Below are 19,782 nucleotides of genomic sequence, written 5' to 3'. Positions count from 1 at the left end.
CAAAAAAAATGAGAGAAATCCTAAGATTCTGTTTGACAAAATTACTGCTATTGTGTACCCAGATGTGGTACCTATAAAGCATACGTGCACACAAGCAGACAGAAAGAAACTCCTTTGATTTTTTGTTGATAAGATCAAAGAAATAAATGCCAAAATCTCTCCAAAGCTTTCTTATTCTGCTTGTGAGGCACTCCCAACTTTTACAACTGTGACATTTGTTGAAATATCAGCCCTGATGGACAAAATAAAGCCTTCTTTAAGCCCCTCTGATATTGTCCCCACTAAGCTTTTCATCAACGCCTTTGATACAATTGGTCCTTGGGTTGTAAACCTCAAGGACCACCCCAATCTCTTCAGACTGGGGGTGTTCCCCACCCTTTTTAAATATTCCATTGTAGAGCCAAGGCTCAAAAAACCAACCTGGATCCAACACTACATCAACATTATAGACCTATTTCCAAACTCCCTTTGATGTCAAAACTTTCTGAGAAGGCAGTTGCTCTCCACCTTACAGTGTACTTGGATAAACACAAACATCTATGACCTTTTCCAGTCTCGTTTTCATGAAATGCATTCCACTGAAACAGCACTACTAAAATTACTAATGATATTATGATGTCAGCAGACTCCAGAGAATACACAGTTCTAGTCTTGTTAGACCTCTCCTCAGTTTTTGATACAGTTAATCAGTGTGTCTGCAAACCAGATTATATCTGAACCTATAGAGCTGCTATATGGAGTTCCTCAAGGCTCCATGCTGGGACTTGTTTTGTTCTTAATATACAGTCTTCTTTTAGGCCAGATAATACATTTTTATCTCAAAAGCTTTTACAGTTTTTCCCAATTGTTTACACACATTTTCTGAAAACATGCTCCATATTGTCAGAACTTTACACACAAATCAAAAAAGACACACACAATGGGCAACACCCTTTACTCTCTACACTTTACTCTCTACACTTTACTCTCTCGCTAAAGTTGTAAATGGTGCTGATCCCACCACAGATACTGCTCTGATTGCTGGGAGACACTACGTTACAATAATTAAGTGCACATTTGCACAAAAGGAGAAGAAGATAAGAAACACAGTGATGATGCTTCAAGACTAAAAAAATGTCAAATACAGTTTGTTGCTCAATGCCTTCATTTGTTCCCGGAATCCAGCTGTGGTGTGTGTGTGTGTGTGTGTGTGTGTGTGTGTGTGTGTGTGTGTGTGTGTGTGTGTGTGTGTGTGTGTGTGTGTGTGTGTGTGTGTGTGTGTAGCTTTATCTGTGGAGTAACTGAATCACTCCAAAGTAGGTCATTTGCAAAGTAGAGTCATTTGAATGAGGATCTACATTTTCGCTTCTCTATCTATCTATGGCAAAAGTCCATTCCAGGGTTTGCAGGCAGCCATGACAGGCTTCAGTATTACTTTAAGGTCTTCAGCATTCGTATTCCCCACACTCACATTTCTCTATCTCCCTATCTCCCTCCCTGGCTGGACATAACCTCACTGAGGAGGAGGCATCCTCATCAGACGCAAATGACCACATGACATTTCAATATCATACGTAGCCCAACTCTTCTTCTTCTGGTCACTAGTGAGACCAGTTTGACCTTTACCCTTAACTCTCTCTTTCTCTCTTAACCCTACTTCTAAACTCATGAAGACATCTGTGAAGGTTCTCAGTCGTCCAGGTCATAGTAATCCAAGGAGCTTGGAAATAAAAGTAACTGGACTTCTTTACGTTGAGGACCCTGAGATATAAGATCTAAACAGACTCAGTGGCAAAAGGCAGCCGCAGCCTAATTGGGAAAAACTGTAATATAAGACTGAAGATTTAAACAGTTTTAGGTCCATTACACTCACAGAGCACTCTACAGCCTGCTAACATGGAAACTTTAAGTGAAAACCGCAGCACAAGGTTTCATAGAAGTGTAATTTGTTTTTTCATCCATCCATCCATCCATCCATCTTCGTCCGCTTTATCCGAGGCCAGGTCGCGGGGGCAGTAGCCTAAGCAGGGAAGCTCAGACCTCCCTCTCCCCAGCCACCTCCTCCAGCTTATCCGGGGGAACACCAAGGCGCTCCCAGGCCAGCCGAGAGATGTAATCTCTCCAGCGTGTCCTGGGTCTGCCCTGGGCCTCCTCCCGTGGGACATGCCCGAACACCTCACCCAGGAGGCGCCCAGGAGGCATCCTTGTCAGATGCCCGAACCACCTCAACTGGCTCCTTTCGATGTGGAGGAGCAGCGGCTCTACTCTGAGCCCCTCCCGGATGGCTGAACTTCTCACCCTATCTCTAAGGGAGAGGCCAGCCACCCTTCGGAGGAAGCTCATTTCTGCCGCTTGTATCCGCGATCTCGTTCTTTCGGTCACTACCCACAGCTCGTGGCCATAGGTGAGGGTAGGGACGTAGATCGACCGGTAAATTGAGAGCTTCGCTTTTACACTTAGCTCCCTCTTCACCACGACGGACCGGTACAGCGTCCGCATCACTGCAGCCGCAGCACCAATCCGCCTGTGTCGATCTCCGGCTCCTTCTCCCATCACTCGCGAACAAGACCCCGAGATACTTGAACTCCTCCACTTGGGGCAGGAACTCATCCCCAACCCGGAGTGGGCACTCCACCCTTTTCCGGCTGAGAACCATGGCCTCAGATTTGGAGGTGCTGATCCTCATTCCCGCTGCTTCACACTCGGCTGCGAACCATTCTAGTGCGAGCTGGAGGCCTTCACCCGATGAAGCCAACAGAACCACATCATCCGCAAAAAGCAGAGATGAGATTCTGAGGCCACCGAAGTGAAAGCCCTCTGCCACTTGGCTGCGCCTAGAAATCCTGTCCATAAAAATTATGAACAGAACCGGTGACAAAGGGCAGCCCTGGCGGAGCCCATCACCCACCGGAAACGAGTCCGACTTATTGCCGGCAATGCGAACCAAGCTCTTGCAACGGTTGTATAGGGATCGAATGGCCCGTAGCAATGGGCCAGACACCCCATACTCCTGCAACACCTCCCACAGGACACCCCGAGGGACACGGTCGAATGCCTTCTCCAAGTCCACAAAACACATGTAGACTGTTTGGGCAAACTCCCATGCACCCTCAAGTATCCTTGAGAGGCTAAAGAGCTGGTCCAGTGTTTTAGCGACCAGGACGAAAACCGCATTGTTCCTCCTGTATCCGAGGTTCGACTAGCGGACGAACTCTCCTTTCCAGCACCCTGGCATAGACTTTCCCAGGGAGGCTGAGGAGTGTGATCCCCCTGTAGTTGGAACACACCCTCCGGTCTCCCTTCTTAAAGATGGGGACCACCACCCCGGTCTGCCAGTCCAGGGGTACTGCCCCTGATCTCCACGCAACATTGCAGAGGCATGTCAACCAAAACAGCCCCACAACGTCCAGAGCCTTCAGGAACTCGGGGCGGACCTCATCAACACCAGGGGCTCTGCCACCAAGCAGTTGTTTAACTGCCTCAGTGACCTTGCCCCCGGAAATTGGCGGGTCATTCCCCTCATCCCCAGACTCTGCTTCCTCCTCGGAAGACGTGTCAGTGGGATTAAGGAGGTCCTCGAAGTATTCCTTCCACTGCCTGACAATTTTCTCAGTCGACGTCAGCAGCGCTCCGCCAGCACTATACACAGTGCAGGTAGAGCACCGCTTTCCCCTCCTGAGACGCCTGACGGTTTGCCAGAATCTCTTCGAGGCAGTCCGAAAGTCTTTTTCCATGGCTTCTCCGAACTCCTCCCACACCCGAGTTTTTGCTTCAGGCACTGCCCGAGCCGCATTCCGCTTGGCCTGTCGATACCTGTCGGCTGCCTCCGGCTAACCAAGCCCGATAGGACTCCTTCTTCAGCCTGGTGGCTCCCTTCACCTCTGGTGTCCACCATTTGGTTCGGGGATTACCACCACGGCAGGCACCAACCACCTTGCCACCGCAGCTCAATGCAGCAGCTTCGGCGATGGAGACGCTGAACATGGTCCATTCGGACTCAATGTCCCCAGTCTCCCTCGGAATGCTGTTGAAGCTCTGCTGGAGGTGTGCGTTGAAGATCTCGCGGACTGGGGCCTCTGCTAGACGCCCCAGCACACCCTCACTACACGCTTTAGGTGCACCGGGTCTGTCCAGCGTCCTCCCCGCCACCTGATCCAACTCACCACCAGGTGGTGATCAGTTGACAGCTCAGCCCCTCTCTTTACCCGAGTGTCCAGAACATATGGTCGCAGGTCTGGTGATACGATTACAAAATCGATCATCGGCCTGCGGCCTAGAGCATCCTGGTGCCACGTGCACTTATGGACACTCTTATGTTCGAACAAGGTGTTCGTTATGGCCAAACTGTGATTTGCACAGAAGTCCAATAACAAAACACCACTCGGGTTCAGATCAGGGAGGCCGTTCCTCCCGATCACGCCCCTCCAGGTCTCGCTGTCGTTACCCACGTGAGCATTGAAGTCTCCCAGCAGGACAACAGAGTCTCCAGGTGGGGCACCTTCCAGCACCCCCCCCCAGGGACTCTAAGAAGGCTGGGTACTCTGAACTGCCACTTGGCGCATAAGCACAGATGACAGTCAGGACCCGTTCCCCGACCCTGAGGCGCAGGGAACAAACCCTCTCATCCACCGGGAAAAACCCCAACGTACCAGCAGCAAGCCGAGGGGATAATAGAATACCCACCCCAGCCCGCCGCCTCTCACCAGGGGCAACTCCAGACTGAGACAGAGTCCAGCCCCTCTCCAGGAGACTGGTTCCAGAGCCCAAGCCATGCGTAGAGGTGAGCCCGACTATATCTAGCCGGTACTTCTCAACCTCACGCACTAACTCAGGCTCCTTCCCCACCAGAGAGGTGACATTCCATGTCCCTATTGCCAGTCTTGGCAGCCGGGGATCAGTCCGCCAGGGCCTCCGCTCCTGGCCGCCGCCCGGCACACAATGCACCCGACCCCTATGGCGCCTCCTGCTGGTGGTGGGCCTGCGGGAGGATGGGCCCATGTCTCCTCTTCGGGCTGTGCCCGGCCGGGCCCCATGGACTAAGGCCCGGCCACCAGACGCTCGCCTTCGGGCACCCTCCCCGGGCCTGGCTCCAGGGCGAGGCCCCGGTAACCCTATCCCGGGCAGGGTAAACTGTTCCTTCGATGTTCTCTTCATAAGGGTCTTCTGAATCGCTCTTTGTCTGGTCCCTCACCCAGGACCAATTTGCCATGGGAAACCCTACCAGGGGGCAAAAGCCCCCAGACAACATAGCCCCTGGGATCCCTGGGACACACAAACCCCTCCACCACGATAAGGTAGCGATTCACGGAGAGGAATCTTAATAATAAATTCCATATTGTTATCAACAGCTACATCCACCCTGGAGGGAAACTAGTGATGGGACCATCAGGATCAAGCTGGGTTTCCTTGGTCCACAGGTTTGGAGAAACTTCTTCCCTTTCTTTCATCACAGCTGTCCTGTGCCGGATGTTCTGTTGACCCACTGGGAGAGGCATCATTTCAGAAACATCAGAAAGACTGAAGTTCATTGCAAGGATCAAGGAGGAATCATGATCTTCACCACCAGCTCCATCACTGGGAAATCTTCAGAGCTCCACTGTAGGCCCACCCCAGAAGATGAACAAACCCAGCAACATTTCATGAACACTGTGATGGAGAACTTTGGTTTGTGTAATGTCATAAATACTTGGATAATCCTCAGAGGCTCTGAACTTTTACATAAAGATATTATATTCAGCCATGTAGAAAGTTATATATTTAAATATATATTATGCTCTCTGGTTACTCTGGTATGAATGACTCTGAATTACTTTATGGCAAATAACACACTATTAGCAAAAAACAGTGAAAGAATGAGGCAGTCTCCAACATCAGCTGCAGACTCACCCACCCCCACTGCTGCTGTTCCACCTCTGACACCTCAGACACTTCACACCTCCTCTATTCACCCTGCTCACTCCTCCCCACCCCCAACAATAGCATCCAATACACACTCAACACAAGGCTCCAGCCTGTCTCTCTCAACCACCCAGGTTAGGAGGGAACTGAGGAGGATTAATGGCAATAAGGCAGCGGGCCCAGATGGCATCAGCTCAAGGGTCATCAGGTCCTGCGCGGACCAACTGTGTGGGGTGATCGAGCACCTCTTCAACCTGAGCCTGAGGCTGGGAAGAGTCCCACAGCTCTGGAAAACCTCCTGTATTGTTCCAGTGCCAAAGACTTCACGCCCCAAGGACCTCAACAGCTACAGGCCGGTGGCTCTGACATCCCACCTGATGAAGACCCTGGGCGGCTGGTCCTGGCTCAGCTTCGGCGCCTTGTGAGCTCGTCACTGGACCCACTTCAGTTTGCCTACCAACCTGGCATTGGAGCGGATGATGCCGTCATTCACCTCCTACATCGTTCCCTCGCTCACCTGGAGACCGCTGGGAGCACTGTGAGAATCATGTTGTTTGATTTCTCCAGTGCCTTCAACACTATTCTTCCCTCGGTTCTGAAGGACAAGCTGGAGAACTCTGGAGTGGACCATCACCTCACTACCTGGATTCTGGACTACCTCACCGACCGACCACAGTATGTGAGGACTCAGGGCTGTGTGTCGGACAGGGTCGCCTGCAGTGCGGGGGCCCCACAGGGAACACGGTTCTGGCTCCGTTCCTCTTCACCATCTACAATGCAGACTTCTCCCACAACTCCACCCAGTGCTTCCTGCAGAAGTTCTCTGATGACTCTGCAATAGTCGGCCTCATCACTGATGGGGACGACAAGGAGTACAGAGGACTGACTCAAAACTTTGTGGACTGGTGCCAGCTGAACTACCTCCAGATCAATGCCAGTAAAACCAAGGAGCTGGTGGTAGACTTCCGCAGGCACAAACATCCTCCACTGCAACCACTGAACATCCAAGGTATGGACATCGAGGCTGTGGACAGCTACAGGTACCTTGGTGTTCATCTGAACAACAAACTGGACTGGACACATAACTCAGACGCCCTCTACAGGAAAGGGCAGAGCAGGCTGTACCTGCTGCAGAGACTGAGGTCGTTTGGAGTGGAGGGCCCACTCCTGAAGACCTTCTATGACTCTGTGGTGGCCTCAGCCATCTTCTATGGTGTGGTCTGCTGGGGCGGCAGCATCTCTGCTGGGGACAGGAAGAGACTGAACAGGCTGATCCAAAGGGCCAGCTCTGTTCTAGGATGCCCTCTGGACCCAGTGGAGGTGGTGAGTGACAGGAGAATGGTGGCTAAGCTGTCATCCCTGATGGACAACATCTCCCACCCCATGCATGAGACTGTGACAGCACTGAGCAGCTCCTTCAGTGGCAGGCTGCGGCACCCACGGTGTGGGACGGAGAGATTTCGCAGGTCTTTCCTCCCCACTGCTGTCAGACTCCACAATAAAGACTTTTGTAGCTGATCAAACACACAAACCCACACATGTGCAATAAGACTGCTATATGTGCAATTCTTCTTCTGACGAAGTTGTATTTTTGTATTTTCCTACTCAGTTGTATATAGTATTTGTATTTCTATTTTATTCTATTGTATACATTATTCTATTCTACTGTATATAGTATTTTATTTTATTGTATTGTATTTTATTGCATTCCAGTGTTTTCTAATTTCTGCTACATAACTTTGCACTTTTGCTGTAACAAAACAAATTTCCCACCTGTGGGACTAATAAAGGTCAGCTTATCTTATCTTATCTTATCTTATCTTATCTTATAATTTGCACCGATGTGTGCGAGGGCCCTCGGTGCGCCTGCTTGCTGCTGCTGCTTACACGGAACCTATCGAAAGGGGAGGGGGCGTGCTGCTTCCAAATAGTGGACATTTCATTCATAATATTGTCAGTGCAAGCCCATTATGTGTTAATTATTTTTCCTGAGTTGTGTGAAATCTCAGAAAAAAACCCCTCTACAAACCTAATCTCTGCACTAAAGTGTAGGTCTGTTTGGTTATGTTGTGGGGTTGGGTGTTGATACTAGAGTGCAAAATTACTGATGGAAGATGGACAAGAAAAGGTCAAAGCCATCAGGTCCTCAGTTTAGAAAAAAAGAGAAAAGAATCCATTTGCATACTCTGTTTCTCTCACTATGTAAAATATTTATCTGGTTAAATTTGGTATGGTTTTGACAACAGTTTTCACAATAAAATATGCCTATGTACAATCCTTAATATGTTTTGTGTGTGTGTGTGTGTGTGTGTGTGTATCGGGGGGTAGGGGGGGCAGGGGGTGACAGAGGGATTGTTTGCCCAGGGCACCAAACAAGCTAGGACCGCCCCTGGCTGCATGCATTTTGTCCATTCCTAAGTTGTGAGTCTTCACCAGCCAAATATATGAATCACTCAGACTAATGTAAAATTTTCAGTTTCTTTCTTTATTGAATAAACTCTGGCCGAGGGTGAGACAAAATCCAAAATACTGTTTTTAGTTATTAACATTTGAAATGACGAAGGCCCTTGAAAAGCAACACAAAATTAGATACCACCCATCCATCCATTCGCTTCCGCTTATCCTTTTCAGGGTCGCGGGGGGCGCTGGAGCCTATCCCAGCTGTCATAGGGCGAGAGGCGGGGTACACCCTGGACAGGTCGCCAGTCTGTCGCTGGGCCCAAAATTAGATACCTTTTCAGAAAAACACAAAAACTTTTTAGTTTTGCGAGTTTTGTCCAAGCGCCCTCCACTTTTGGAAGCACTGGTCTAATGGTTCTCAGACACACCCACGTCAGGGTCGGGGAAAGCCTGTAATCATGGAAAGTGGGTGTTTGTGTCTCTAGACTAACTATTAGTGAGACCGGAGAAGAAGACGACACCGTGTGTCTGAGTGAGACCTTTTCTGTCTCGCTCAGACATTGTTTAAAGAGCCAGCAGCCAACTAAAGCCTCGGGTACAGGGGTCCTGGGATGTGGTAGTTCCTGTATAACCAACTGTTTGCCCGTCTGGAGATTCACTTTCACAAGACGGACACTTCCAAACTTTTAATTGTCGGATAATGAGAGGGTAGCTTGCAGAACGCCAAGCTGCCTTTCTGCTTCCTGTCAACATCCATATATCACGTTACACTAACAGTGGAATAGTTGAACGCTCATTTACATATTAAACACTTCTGAAGGGTTCTTAATTGTGCACCAACTGTTATAATGGGCAGTGAAGACAGTATACTGTATAGAAATGTTTCACAGCAGACAGGCGATCGCATTTATCTCCTTGAGGTAAAGTTGAGCACAGTGAAGTTATTTATTAACTCCTCTTTTCAACCTCCAAGAAGAATAAATAAAGTTTTGATTTTGTCACTTACCATGGCTATCAGTACAACATATTCATGCTTAGTTAATATTAAACTGGACCTGTTACACATTTCCTTGTTAATACAGGAGACTCGCTTTAAACATGGTCAGGATTTCGAAAAAAGCCAGAATCTCAGGTTTAATACTGCTCTGAACACTTTTTTCTGCTTTTGGCTTTTGCATGATGTCGCTGAAGGCAGAGATTCCTAATATGGTCATCTTTGGCATCAGATGACCATATGAACCACCCACCTTCTGTTTAAATCTTTTGTTTACAAGAGGCAGCCAATCAGAAGCAAACAAGCTATTGCATTTTTTCTTGTGTTTGATTTTTAGGCTAGGCTATACTAATGCTGAGGGAAAAAATTGATAGCAACAAAGAAAATGTGTTTAACTTCCTCATTCGTAATCTCCTTAACCACACATGCTAGGATGTTATCCTAAGTGGTGCCAGTCCCTGGTGTTGGACAGGTGGGGCAGGGGCTGCAGAACAGCTGGGGACTGGAGGACGATGATGAAGATGACTATGAAGAGGAAAAAAATGACAACAGTGGTGATGAGCAAGTGGAAGAAGTGACAAAGATGGATGTGGGCGAAGGTGGTTTATTATTTATTTATTTGGACAGTTTAATGTAAAAGTGATGTTTGCTGATTAGAGGAAAATAATAAAAATGTGCTTGAACTGGGAGTTTGTTGTCTTACAGGAGATGTGGTTGAGATATCAGACAGTGAAGAGGAAGAGGTGGTCATACTAAACCCAGAGGTGCCAGAAAAACCAAAGTAAGCACAGCTGTTCTTTTCCAATGAATGTAATTAACAGACAAATATTATTTTTATATTGATGTGGTTATTCTTAATTCACTTTTTATTGCTCTCAGAAATACAGGCTCCAAGTCTCACCAGAAGGGGGCAGCAGCATCCAAGAAACGGCAGAAAAAATGAGGAACGACTGCAGATGGAGATTTGTTCCAAAACGTCAACACGTTTTATTATAAACACTGAGCTGGATTTAAAAGAGACTGCAACACGTTAACAAAACATTAACACGCTGTTTCTAACTGTACTTAGTACAGATTTTTGGTTATTTGCTTCACTGAAGATTATCAAACCTTTAAACCATTTAAAGCTGCATATGCTCCTGTTCTTCTGCAAGTCATCTGCTCCCCATCTCACCTTGTCCTCCACTGTCACACTAGCCCTCTAGATCTCCTCTACTTGTCACTCCCTAGTCACTCCCAATGAAAATCTTAGCATCCTCACCCTACACCTCAACTTCCTGTCTACTGTCAGTGCCATCGTCTCCAATCCATACATCACAGCAGGTCTCACTATCATCTTGCCAAACTTACCTTTTACTTTTCCTCCCATCCATCCATCTTCCTCTGCTCTTCTAATCCTCACTGCATAACCTCCTGCAAATCCTGCTCATGAAAACACTCATAAAATTGAAATAAATAAATATGAAATTGGTATAATACACTTGTTTGTGCAATGAAAAAAAAGTGACATGAACAGGAAACCTCAGATAATCAGCACAGGCAGCAATGGGACATACATAGTTTAAATCAGTACAGAAATTGCACAGATCCTAGAAAAGGATGACCTGCGAGGTGTGAGTTTTAAATCTAAAATATGATTTTACTTACTTTTTAAACATGATGTAATAAATGTAAGAAATTTATGAAGCTTGCAGCTGACATCTGACAAGATGAAACATGGCAAGTCAACTTATTATGTAAATAGTGGGGTGTGATTCTTTTCTCTTCGAGTAACTGGTACATTGTGTGCCTAGGGCTTCTAATTGGGATAGATCACAGCCAACATTTAATACCTCAAACACAGATTCAAACTCAACCCTTTAGTCTTTGTACCCTTGTGCTTACAGACGTGTTTCTGTTTCAGAAACATTTCAGAGAGGTAAGATTATATAAGCGGCTTCGAACGACCTGGCATCAAAGGGATTAACAACAATATAGCAAAATAGTTGCTCTCAGACCACAGAATATGGAGTTCAAAGGGCGACAATGCAGTAGCTATGTCCACCTTTTAAATACAGCCTACGCTTGCAACCTAAAAGATCCACAAAGGATCCGTTACAAACGTCAAAGCGGAGACACCCAGAGGTCCGGTACCCAAGCCCTGGGAATCAGAGCAATTTTGGCTGTGCAAGGTCGCCTAATCAACATTAGGCAGGTAGTTTTAAGGTTACGTCTGATCAATTCAGCATGTGCATAGAAGATTATATAACGATGTATCTGTATGTATTTTGTATCTTAACAAAGTCACCAATCCTGTTTGCTTACTGATGGAGTGATATGTAATCACTAGAAAAAAAAAAAAGTCTTTTAAGCCCCTGTAAACCAGACGAACAAGCTGTGAACATCACATATGTGCTGTTCCTGGAAGCCTCTTGGCATCTGATGCAAATGCCCACATGACTTGAATTCTCTTTTCTTGTGCGTCTGCATGCTTTTACCCTTATCAGCTTGATCACCTGTGCAGCATCTTTGTGTACTAGTTTATTTGATGAATCAGAGGTCAGGATTGTGAAGCAGCTCGGGACTTGTTCCCTAGTGCACCAGTGCATGGTGATGAAGGATCTAAAACCCATCGCAGAGCCACACCTCTGCTTTCCAAAGTTATTTCCTCAAAACAGAAACACATGATTAACTGCTATGTAACTCTGTCAGATTTGCTATGGTAAAGTCCTGTATGACTGTGTAATCCTCTAATTATATTCCTCCTCAATTCTTCATTAAAGCCTACTCAGTTTTTTAATGTCTTTTTTCTTCTGGTTGGCTGATACAATACAGCAACAGTTCCTGTCTTTTTTTTCCCGGGCAGACACACAAGGCTTACACACAAATACACGTGCACGGCCTGGTGTCTCAGTCAGTGGAAAAGTACTGAACAAAGCAGTGACCGTGACTGCTCACCACCCCTCATCGCTGCCATCAGTGGTCTGACACACAAAGTCAAGGTGGCCTAGTGGGTGTATTCAGTGACACACAGGGATACTGTGTTAAATCATACTCGTAATGTGACCACTCAGTGCACAAGCAGGGTCACTATTACTCCAATAGCAGACACTCCACCAGATTATTTAATAGCCAATATTGTGTTACAGTGCTGTAAGAGGTAAAGTCTCTTAACTTGGCTAGATTTATCACAGGGTTAAGTGTACCTGAGCTCACTCTTTTTACAGCTTTTTAAATATACATAAAAAAGATGCAAAGTTGCCATGACTCTTCTGCTATTGGCTCTGTATGATGTCAGTGAGAGCAGAGATACTAAGTATGGCCATCGCAGGCACACAGTTCTGGCCGTGAGCGTAGAAGCCCCACCTACCTGCTGTTTGATCATTCTGTTTACGAGGGACAGCCAATAGGAAGAAAGTTGTTTAAAAGTAGAGGCACTACGAGGAGCTGCATCAAGACCCAGTGTAGGGTAAATAAGGATTATTTTGGACTGTGAATAATGCAAAGCTATTCTAAGCATAAAGATATGGAGTAAAAAGCTCCCCTTTAAGTTGTGAGCTTAGGCAATACTGCAACGCTTCCACTGAGGCAGGTAGGGCTGGTGGTAACTAATGATTGTGTGCATTCGGAGTACAGGCACCACCACCTTCACACATGTAGAGTAGTGCCTTTAAATGACTTCATGCAGGGTAAGCTGAGACATACCATATTTAAAGGTGAACCCACTTTGAAGATTTTTCAGAAAATATGGTCTTTTTCGTCTTTTTGTGGAGAAGGATTCATACAGCATGATAAGGAGCCCAAACACATCTCAAAGCTTCCCAAGAAGACCAGAGAAGACCAAGAATGGCTGACTGTCATTTACTTTCCTCCACAGCCACATAACAAAATCCATTTATGGGGCACTTGAAGACTGAGAAAGCCAAACATTCCTGTCATCATCAGTAGCTCTTGGGAAGTTCGTGCTGAGGTAACATGGGTTATCAGGTTTGGGTTAACACTTGTTGAGTGCTGCTGCCTTGAAAACAAAAGCTGGGGAAATCAAATTTGCATATTATTCACCATCACTGCACCTTTTACTCTTAGTTGATATTGACATTTCTGATGGGAAATGCTGTACTGACTTTAAAACAAATGCAAATTAGAAGCACCTTTTTGCAAGTTTGCAAATGAGTCTCTGCTCACATGCCAGTGTGTTTGCATGGTAAAGAAAAAAAGTCATATTTAAAAATTTCTATTAAAACTTGTTGATAGCAACTCCCTGTGAGTCATTTTAACACATTCAAAGACAAATGTTGTTTAGAGCTGGAGTTTATTTTTTACAGAAATGATCATCACAGATCAGACTTAACCAGTTTGGGAGGAATGAAGCACAAACTCCACATGCAGTGAAGTGCTGCAGTTTAATGACATGAAGCAGTGGACGTGGGACCTGCCAGACAGCATGTGTTTAGACACCTGCTTATCAAAGAGGCCACAATATATGTATATATATATATATATATATATATATATATATATATATATATATATATATATATATATATATATATATATATATATATATATATATATATATATATATATATATATATGTATCCGTGTGGATGAGTTATAAAAAGTTCACACTACTCTGAGTTGTTATGAAGGGAAAAACTATCCATCGAGGCTAAAAGATTTTTTTTTTTTTTTTTTTGGTTGGAGCTGTTGCAAGAAGGATTTTCTGCCCAACATGAAGGTGGCATCAGTGTGTTTCTCTGTTATCTGTGAAGACGTTTTCACACTGGCTTCAGGAGCTGAGTGCCAGTTCTTGTGTGACTGCAGAGGGAGATTTTTCAGACCCACTGCTGAAGACCAGAACTTTACTCTGAAGTAATGAAATGTGGATAAAAGCAGAAACCAGTTAACACAGAAAAGCAACTTGACACTGACTCCTAACTACTACTAAATACATGAAGTGGGCCTTTTGGCAGGCTGTGATGCAACATAAATAACTTTCATTAGATCTCCTAGTGCTAGGTCTTACTTTGTTTGGTTTTAAAGTTAAAAGTCTAATTTTTATGATGTTTCATGTTCAATCTTTCATGTCCCTAGAAGGAATATAATTTTTTCCTGGAAACTGTCTGCAATGATACCCCAGCTAGCTGGAAAACAGCTATTATTAAGACCTACAGCATCCTTTGCTCTGAAACCTGAGCTCCTTTGTCCTAATTAGAGGAGTGTGTTAATTGCATCCACCTGCTATAGAGAGTGAGACTGAACCAAGACCTCAGCTGAACCTGAAGCTTATTTCTGTGGCAAAGAGGATTTTGCTATAAAGCACAACTTTCACGTCTTAGTAATCCATTTTGACTTGCCTTTTTTCAAATCTATGGAGTTGTGCAACACTGGGTGGAGCTAAACTCAAACACCACCCCTAAATTGTGCTTCTCCCGTTTATATGGACTAAATATAATGCAACCCACATATTCTTATGGGCACTCCTTCTTTAGTGATTCGTTTTAACCCCATCTTGCCCCATCTTTGGTAGATATATATGTAGATGTATATGGTTGATTGTTTTGTATTTCTTTAGGCTCTATTCCAATCATGTCTACAAGGATGAAGAACAGAAGCCAAAAATGTGTCTGTCAAACTATTAAAGTTGTGCCTTTGGAACCTTTCACTCACTTTACCCACTTCTCCGTGCATGGACGTTGTGCCAGAAGCTTCCACTCTGTTTAAGCAACAATATCATGGTGGGCAGAATTTGTCTGCAGTGTCCGTCAGTCACTGCTGAGTTCTTTGTATAACCCCATCCCATAGTGCTTCCAGCAATTTCGTGGTGTCATTCTGCTGCCAGGCTTTTGGCAAGGGCACTTATCTTCATTTGTTTTTGGTTCAAATGAATGGAACTGGGTTTAGATTAGGCACAGGCACTGCATGAGTGAGGAAGCGATATCTGAGACTTGAGGCTCGGCCTATCAAAGAGCTCCCTTCAACTTTCCAGTCCTTAGCGAAGTCACGAAGGCGATGCATGTGGAAGTCACTCATCATAGCTGGTGGTGTAGCTGCAAGCTCAAATGGCGTTTGAGTGGCAAACTGTTGGAGCAGAAGCGATGAAATGAAACTTGGTCACATGAGAGCGTTTGCACTTGTGCAGTCTGTATTAATAGTTCTGGTTGGGGTGCTGGTGGCCACAAGTCAAAGTGCAGGACTTTGTGTCAGGGAAGTTACAACATAGCCAGTTTTCTAGCAGTGCAAACGTGATGGGTCTTCAAAATGATCAGGATCGCTCTGTGTGTTTTTACTTATATACAGCTGTTTATTTCAAATATAGCCTGAATTTACTGGATTTGATAGAAATCCCCAAACTACCACTTGAACTGTTGAATGGATCAGTTTTTGGATATCAAAGGAATGTTTAACCAGCCATAGCTATGCAGAAGAACTCTCACGTGTGGGGTCCAGGGCACTTTAATGCTGACACAGGGAGACAGAATATGTGCTATCATAAAAGCACTAAATGTTTTAGTAGTGTAATAAGAGTAGCTGTGTGTATAACTGAGGTATATTTCCATGTAACAAGCAGTCTGCTCCAGCAGATTTACATGGCTCTTGGGTTAAAGCCCTAAAAGTACCAGTTTCACTGAACCATAATTGGTTCTTGAAACAACAGCTCTGACCATGTTTCCAGCTAATTCACCATCCAGTCTTATAACAACAAGTCAAACAGACACTTTCAGGCAGTTGGTGGCAGTGTGACGTGTAAAGCTTATGAGGCTTCAGTCTTTTAAGGCCTTTACTGTTCTCCCCTTAAGGCATCCGGTCTGACTTTTACCAAACAAAAGGTAAAATAAACTGAAGTTTATTTATTTAACAGAAGTATTCACACAACTAGAAACTTGCAAATATTCCTCTGACACTGACACTAAAGAGCATTTTTCTAAACAATACACAGAAAGTCATTCAGTAAAAACGACTCTCTGTATTTAAAACCTCAACGTTAGGATTTGGCCACTGGCTGTATGTTTTCAGAGCCAAACATAACCATATTTGCACGAGAGGCTGGAGTATTATATTATCAGGCAACAAGCTAGCTTGGTTAGTAAGCTGCATTCATAAACTGAACATATGCAAAGCAGATGTGCAGATAATTGGTGCTAATAAAATCGAGATTCAATCAGCAAAAATTAAACACAGAAGCTGCTTCTCACATAATTACATCAAAAAAGCCCAAAAATCACAGACATGACCGAGAGGCTGACCGAGAGGGATTTGAACTAGCAGAGGTGAGGCCTCCCAGATGTCAATCAGCTGCAGCTACCTGTCAGTCAGTCACACCTGTAACCTTAGCAGTATTACCTCCAATAGACATTTTTTTTCAGGGAGTGTCATACATGTGCATGTCTTCATGAGTGCATGCACATACAATTTGCACTTGTCTGTGCAGCGCCCAACCAAACCGGTTGTTAGTAAAACTTGAGTGGTTGTGTCAGTTTCACATGTTCTTATCCATAGTGGTTAATGTTCACACAAAACTGAAGCGTACCAATAGACTTGGACACACACTTTAATTTTCAGTATGCGTGCGTTACTGAAAATACAAATTTTGAAAAACAAATCTGTGGGATTATTAATTTGTACAACACTGATGTTTCACTTGAGCACTAACAAAAAATAGCTCAGCAAAAGTGTACTGTTCCATTTTTTGTAAGAAAAAATAGTTTCAGTTTATCATGATTCAGGTTCAGATGTCTAACCAAAACATGATCTGCAAAGATGACAACTTTCACCAGAGTGGCATGCGTTATCTACTCACTGACAGCTCCATGTGCATGTACGAGTGCTCTGATCATCTGGATGTTTCACTTTCAGAATCGTTACAAGCCAGCAGTAAACACACTGCTTGTGAACTGGCAACTATTACTTCAAAAATCTATTTAACCTTTACCTCAAAGATTAATGTTGTTAAAACTATTCAAAAAGAAAGAATATTGTACATATATGTGTAATTTAGGCGTGTTGTACTAGAGGCCAGGGAGTATGTACCTGTTCAGCTTATTCTTATAACCTCACAGGAATATTATAATTAGGCGACCACTAAAATTCAGATTGGCAGACGTTGAATTAAACGTATAAATCGTAATAAAATCAGTCAAGAGTTGAGAAAGTATTGAATCAGTTTGCCTTGCTTTTTCGAGGTCTGTTCAGCAGCTGCGTTGATTTAATGACTACGAATATTGTTTATATTGTTTGTCACTTCAGTTGATTAATGACTTACTTACTGCTCTTTATGATTTTAAATATTTAAATTTGTTTTTGACTCGATGGGTGTTTTTGTCTATTGCTGTTTTTTTAAACTCTTCTGTGTAAGGTAACCTTGAGTATTTTGAAAAGGTCCCTAAAATAAAATGTATCATTATTATTATTATTATTATTATTATTACTGTTAAGTTAATATTTAAGTATCTATTTATTCTCAGTTTGTTAGATCGGGTTTAGTCCTTTCAGCTGGAGTTTAGCTTAATTTGAACAATTAAATTGTTGTGTTATGTTTTATTACTTGAAGTTAGTTAATATGTTATAATATGACCTTGTTTCATGGGCCTTGTCATCAGACCTTTAAAAAATTGTTCCTATTCATCTTTTTTGGTAAAAACTTTAAAAGTACCTGTGCTTCTCATGCTTTAAGACAAGACCTGACCCCAGAGGCTGTAGGGCTTAGCGCCTGATCCTGCTGATACACTGTTTGTGTATACGAGGAATGCACAAACTGTTTGTGTGTTTCAACTTTGTTTCCCTTTTCTGTTACTATTTTATCTTTTGCAAAGCTATTTGTTCAGTGTTGTCAAATGACTGTTTCATGCTAACCACTGAGCTAACAATAATCACAGCCCTCTGCACTGAGGCCTTAACGAAATTATTATTTTACATTCATGTCATAACTTCTTCTTTCAACTTGCTCCTCTTGGGTGGTTTTCATCTCCTTCTATCTTTTTCATCTTCATCTTCCTTTGTCATGCTAGCCTCCTGTACATCCTCTCTTACCTCATCCTTAAAACACTTTTTCTGTCCTCTTGCCCCTCGGCTGGCAGTTTCACCATCAACACCATTTTCCTGTTGTACCCAGCATCTCATAACTAAACATTTTCAAACCATCATCTATATTCAATTTACTCCTTACTTCCAACACAGGTACGAATAACAAAACCCAACAGAAGTATCCTTGGGCAAGACACTGAGCCCCGAGTTGCCCCTGATGCATCGATGGACGTGCGAGGGTGTGTGTGAAGGTATAGACAAAAGCACTGTGGATGTGCGCGTGACTGCGTGGTGAGCTTGCACTAAAAATCACTCTGAGTGCTCAAAATTATGTAGTACAGCACTTTATAAGTACCAGTAAGTACCAACATAAGTAGACGTAAACGTATGTGTGGTGTTGAGTTTGAGAAGCACAGATGATTGAGAGGATGATTTTGGAAACTTCTCTGCTGAAGCAATTTATTTTTCCTACATCAAAACACTGAGACAAACTTTCTGGGCAGACTTTTTCATTTTATACAATGAGGCTATTCTTTTCTTAGATGTGCTTTACCACTTTGATTTGATTTGATTTGATCCCAATAAATGGCAACAACGTGGATGAATGACCTTTTTTGTGGCGTTTGCACATTATTGTGCAGAGATTCTCTGAGAGTCCTCTGTTTTCTTTCTATCAAAACATACATGTGGCCCAGGACTCTATCACAAAATGAGTTTTATTACCAGGAAAATAATAAAGTAAAGGGAAGCAGAGCACAACTAAAGGTATCAAAAGCCTTAAGATGACAAATCATGCCACCGACAGAGATGATTTACTTCAAAATCTTATCAGCAATTTCAGTCTTCAGTCAGTGTCACTGTTGCTGCAAGCACCCCCCCAGTAAAAGCACCCTTCAAATACTCTGCAGCAGTGTTGTGAGCAGGTTCATGGAGGAGCTACACTTACCAGCTACTGTTCTAGGTACATGTTTTGTCCACAGAGTTAAAATACAAGGACAACCCAGGTTTGTCAATCAAACACAGAGTTGAAGTGGAAGACAAGAAGAAAAATGGCAGCATGTTACATTATCAACAGCTAAACGATGTTTGGGGAGAAGACACATGGTGAGGCACACTGGCACAAGTTCAGAGGAACAAAAGCAGAACCTGAAAACGGGAATGTGTCTTTACAGTGAAACAGGTTTGGACAGGGAAACTGTGCCAGAGACTGACAGGTTAACAATGACAGCAACCAAAGATTAGCAGCGCAACAGTGCAAAGATGGAAAAAAGGGAGAAATCCCTGCTGAAGGACATATCAAGCTTAGATCTAAGAGATGCCTGCTGGGTATCTGTTGAAATATGGAAATAGAATATGGGTAAAACAAACTGACTCATGAATAACATTTAAGCGGATAATACAAACAAAAGTTTACAACTTTACAAAAAATGCAAGAAATGAATATGCCAAGAAGGAAATGATTATCCATGGTACATTATGATTTGAGCTTGAAAACCTGAGCTGTACCT

The 19,782-nt window shown here is 44.0% G+C and overlaps 1 long non-coding RNA gene across 1 annotated transcript; it reads left to right on the top strand.

The window, feature by feature from the left end:
• The first annotated feature begins 9,658 nt into the window (after window positions 1-9,658).
• On the top strand, window positions 9,659-10,684 carry LOC116331526. Its single transcript, XR_004200296.2, has 3 exons — window positions 9,659-9,870; window positions 9,977-10,052; window positions 10,151-10,684. It is a non-coding gene; the product is annotated as an uncharacterized LOC116331526 (long non-coding RNA).
• Window positions 10,685-19,782: the final 9,098 nt, after the last annotated feature.

Source organism: Oreochromis aureus, linkage group 6, assembly GCF_013358895.1.
Source record: "Oreochromis aureus strain Israel breed Guangdong linkage group 6, ZZ_aureus, whole genome shotgun sequence".
Classification (NCBI taxonomy): Eukaryota; Metazoa; Chordata; class Actinopteri; order Cichliformes; family Cichlidae; genus Oreochromis; species Oreochromis aureus.
This window is presented reverse-complemented; position numbering and strand designations above follow the sequence as displayed.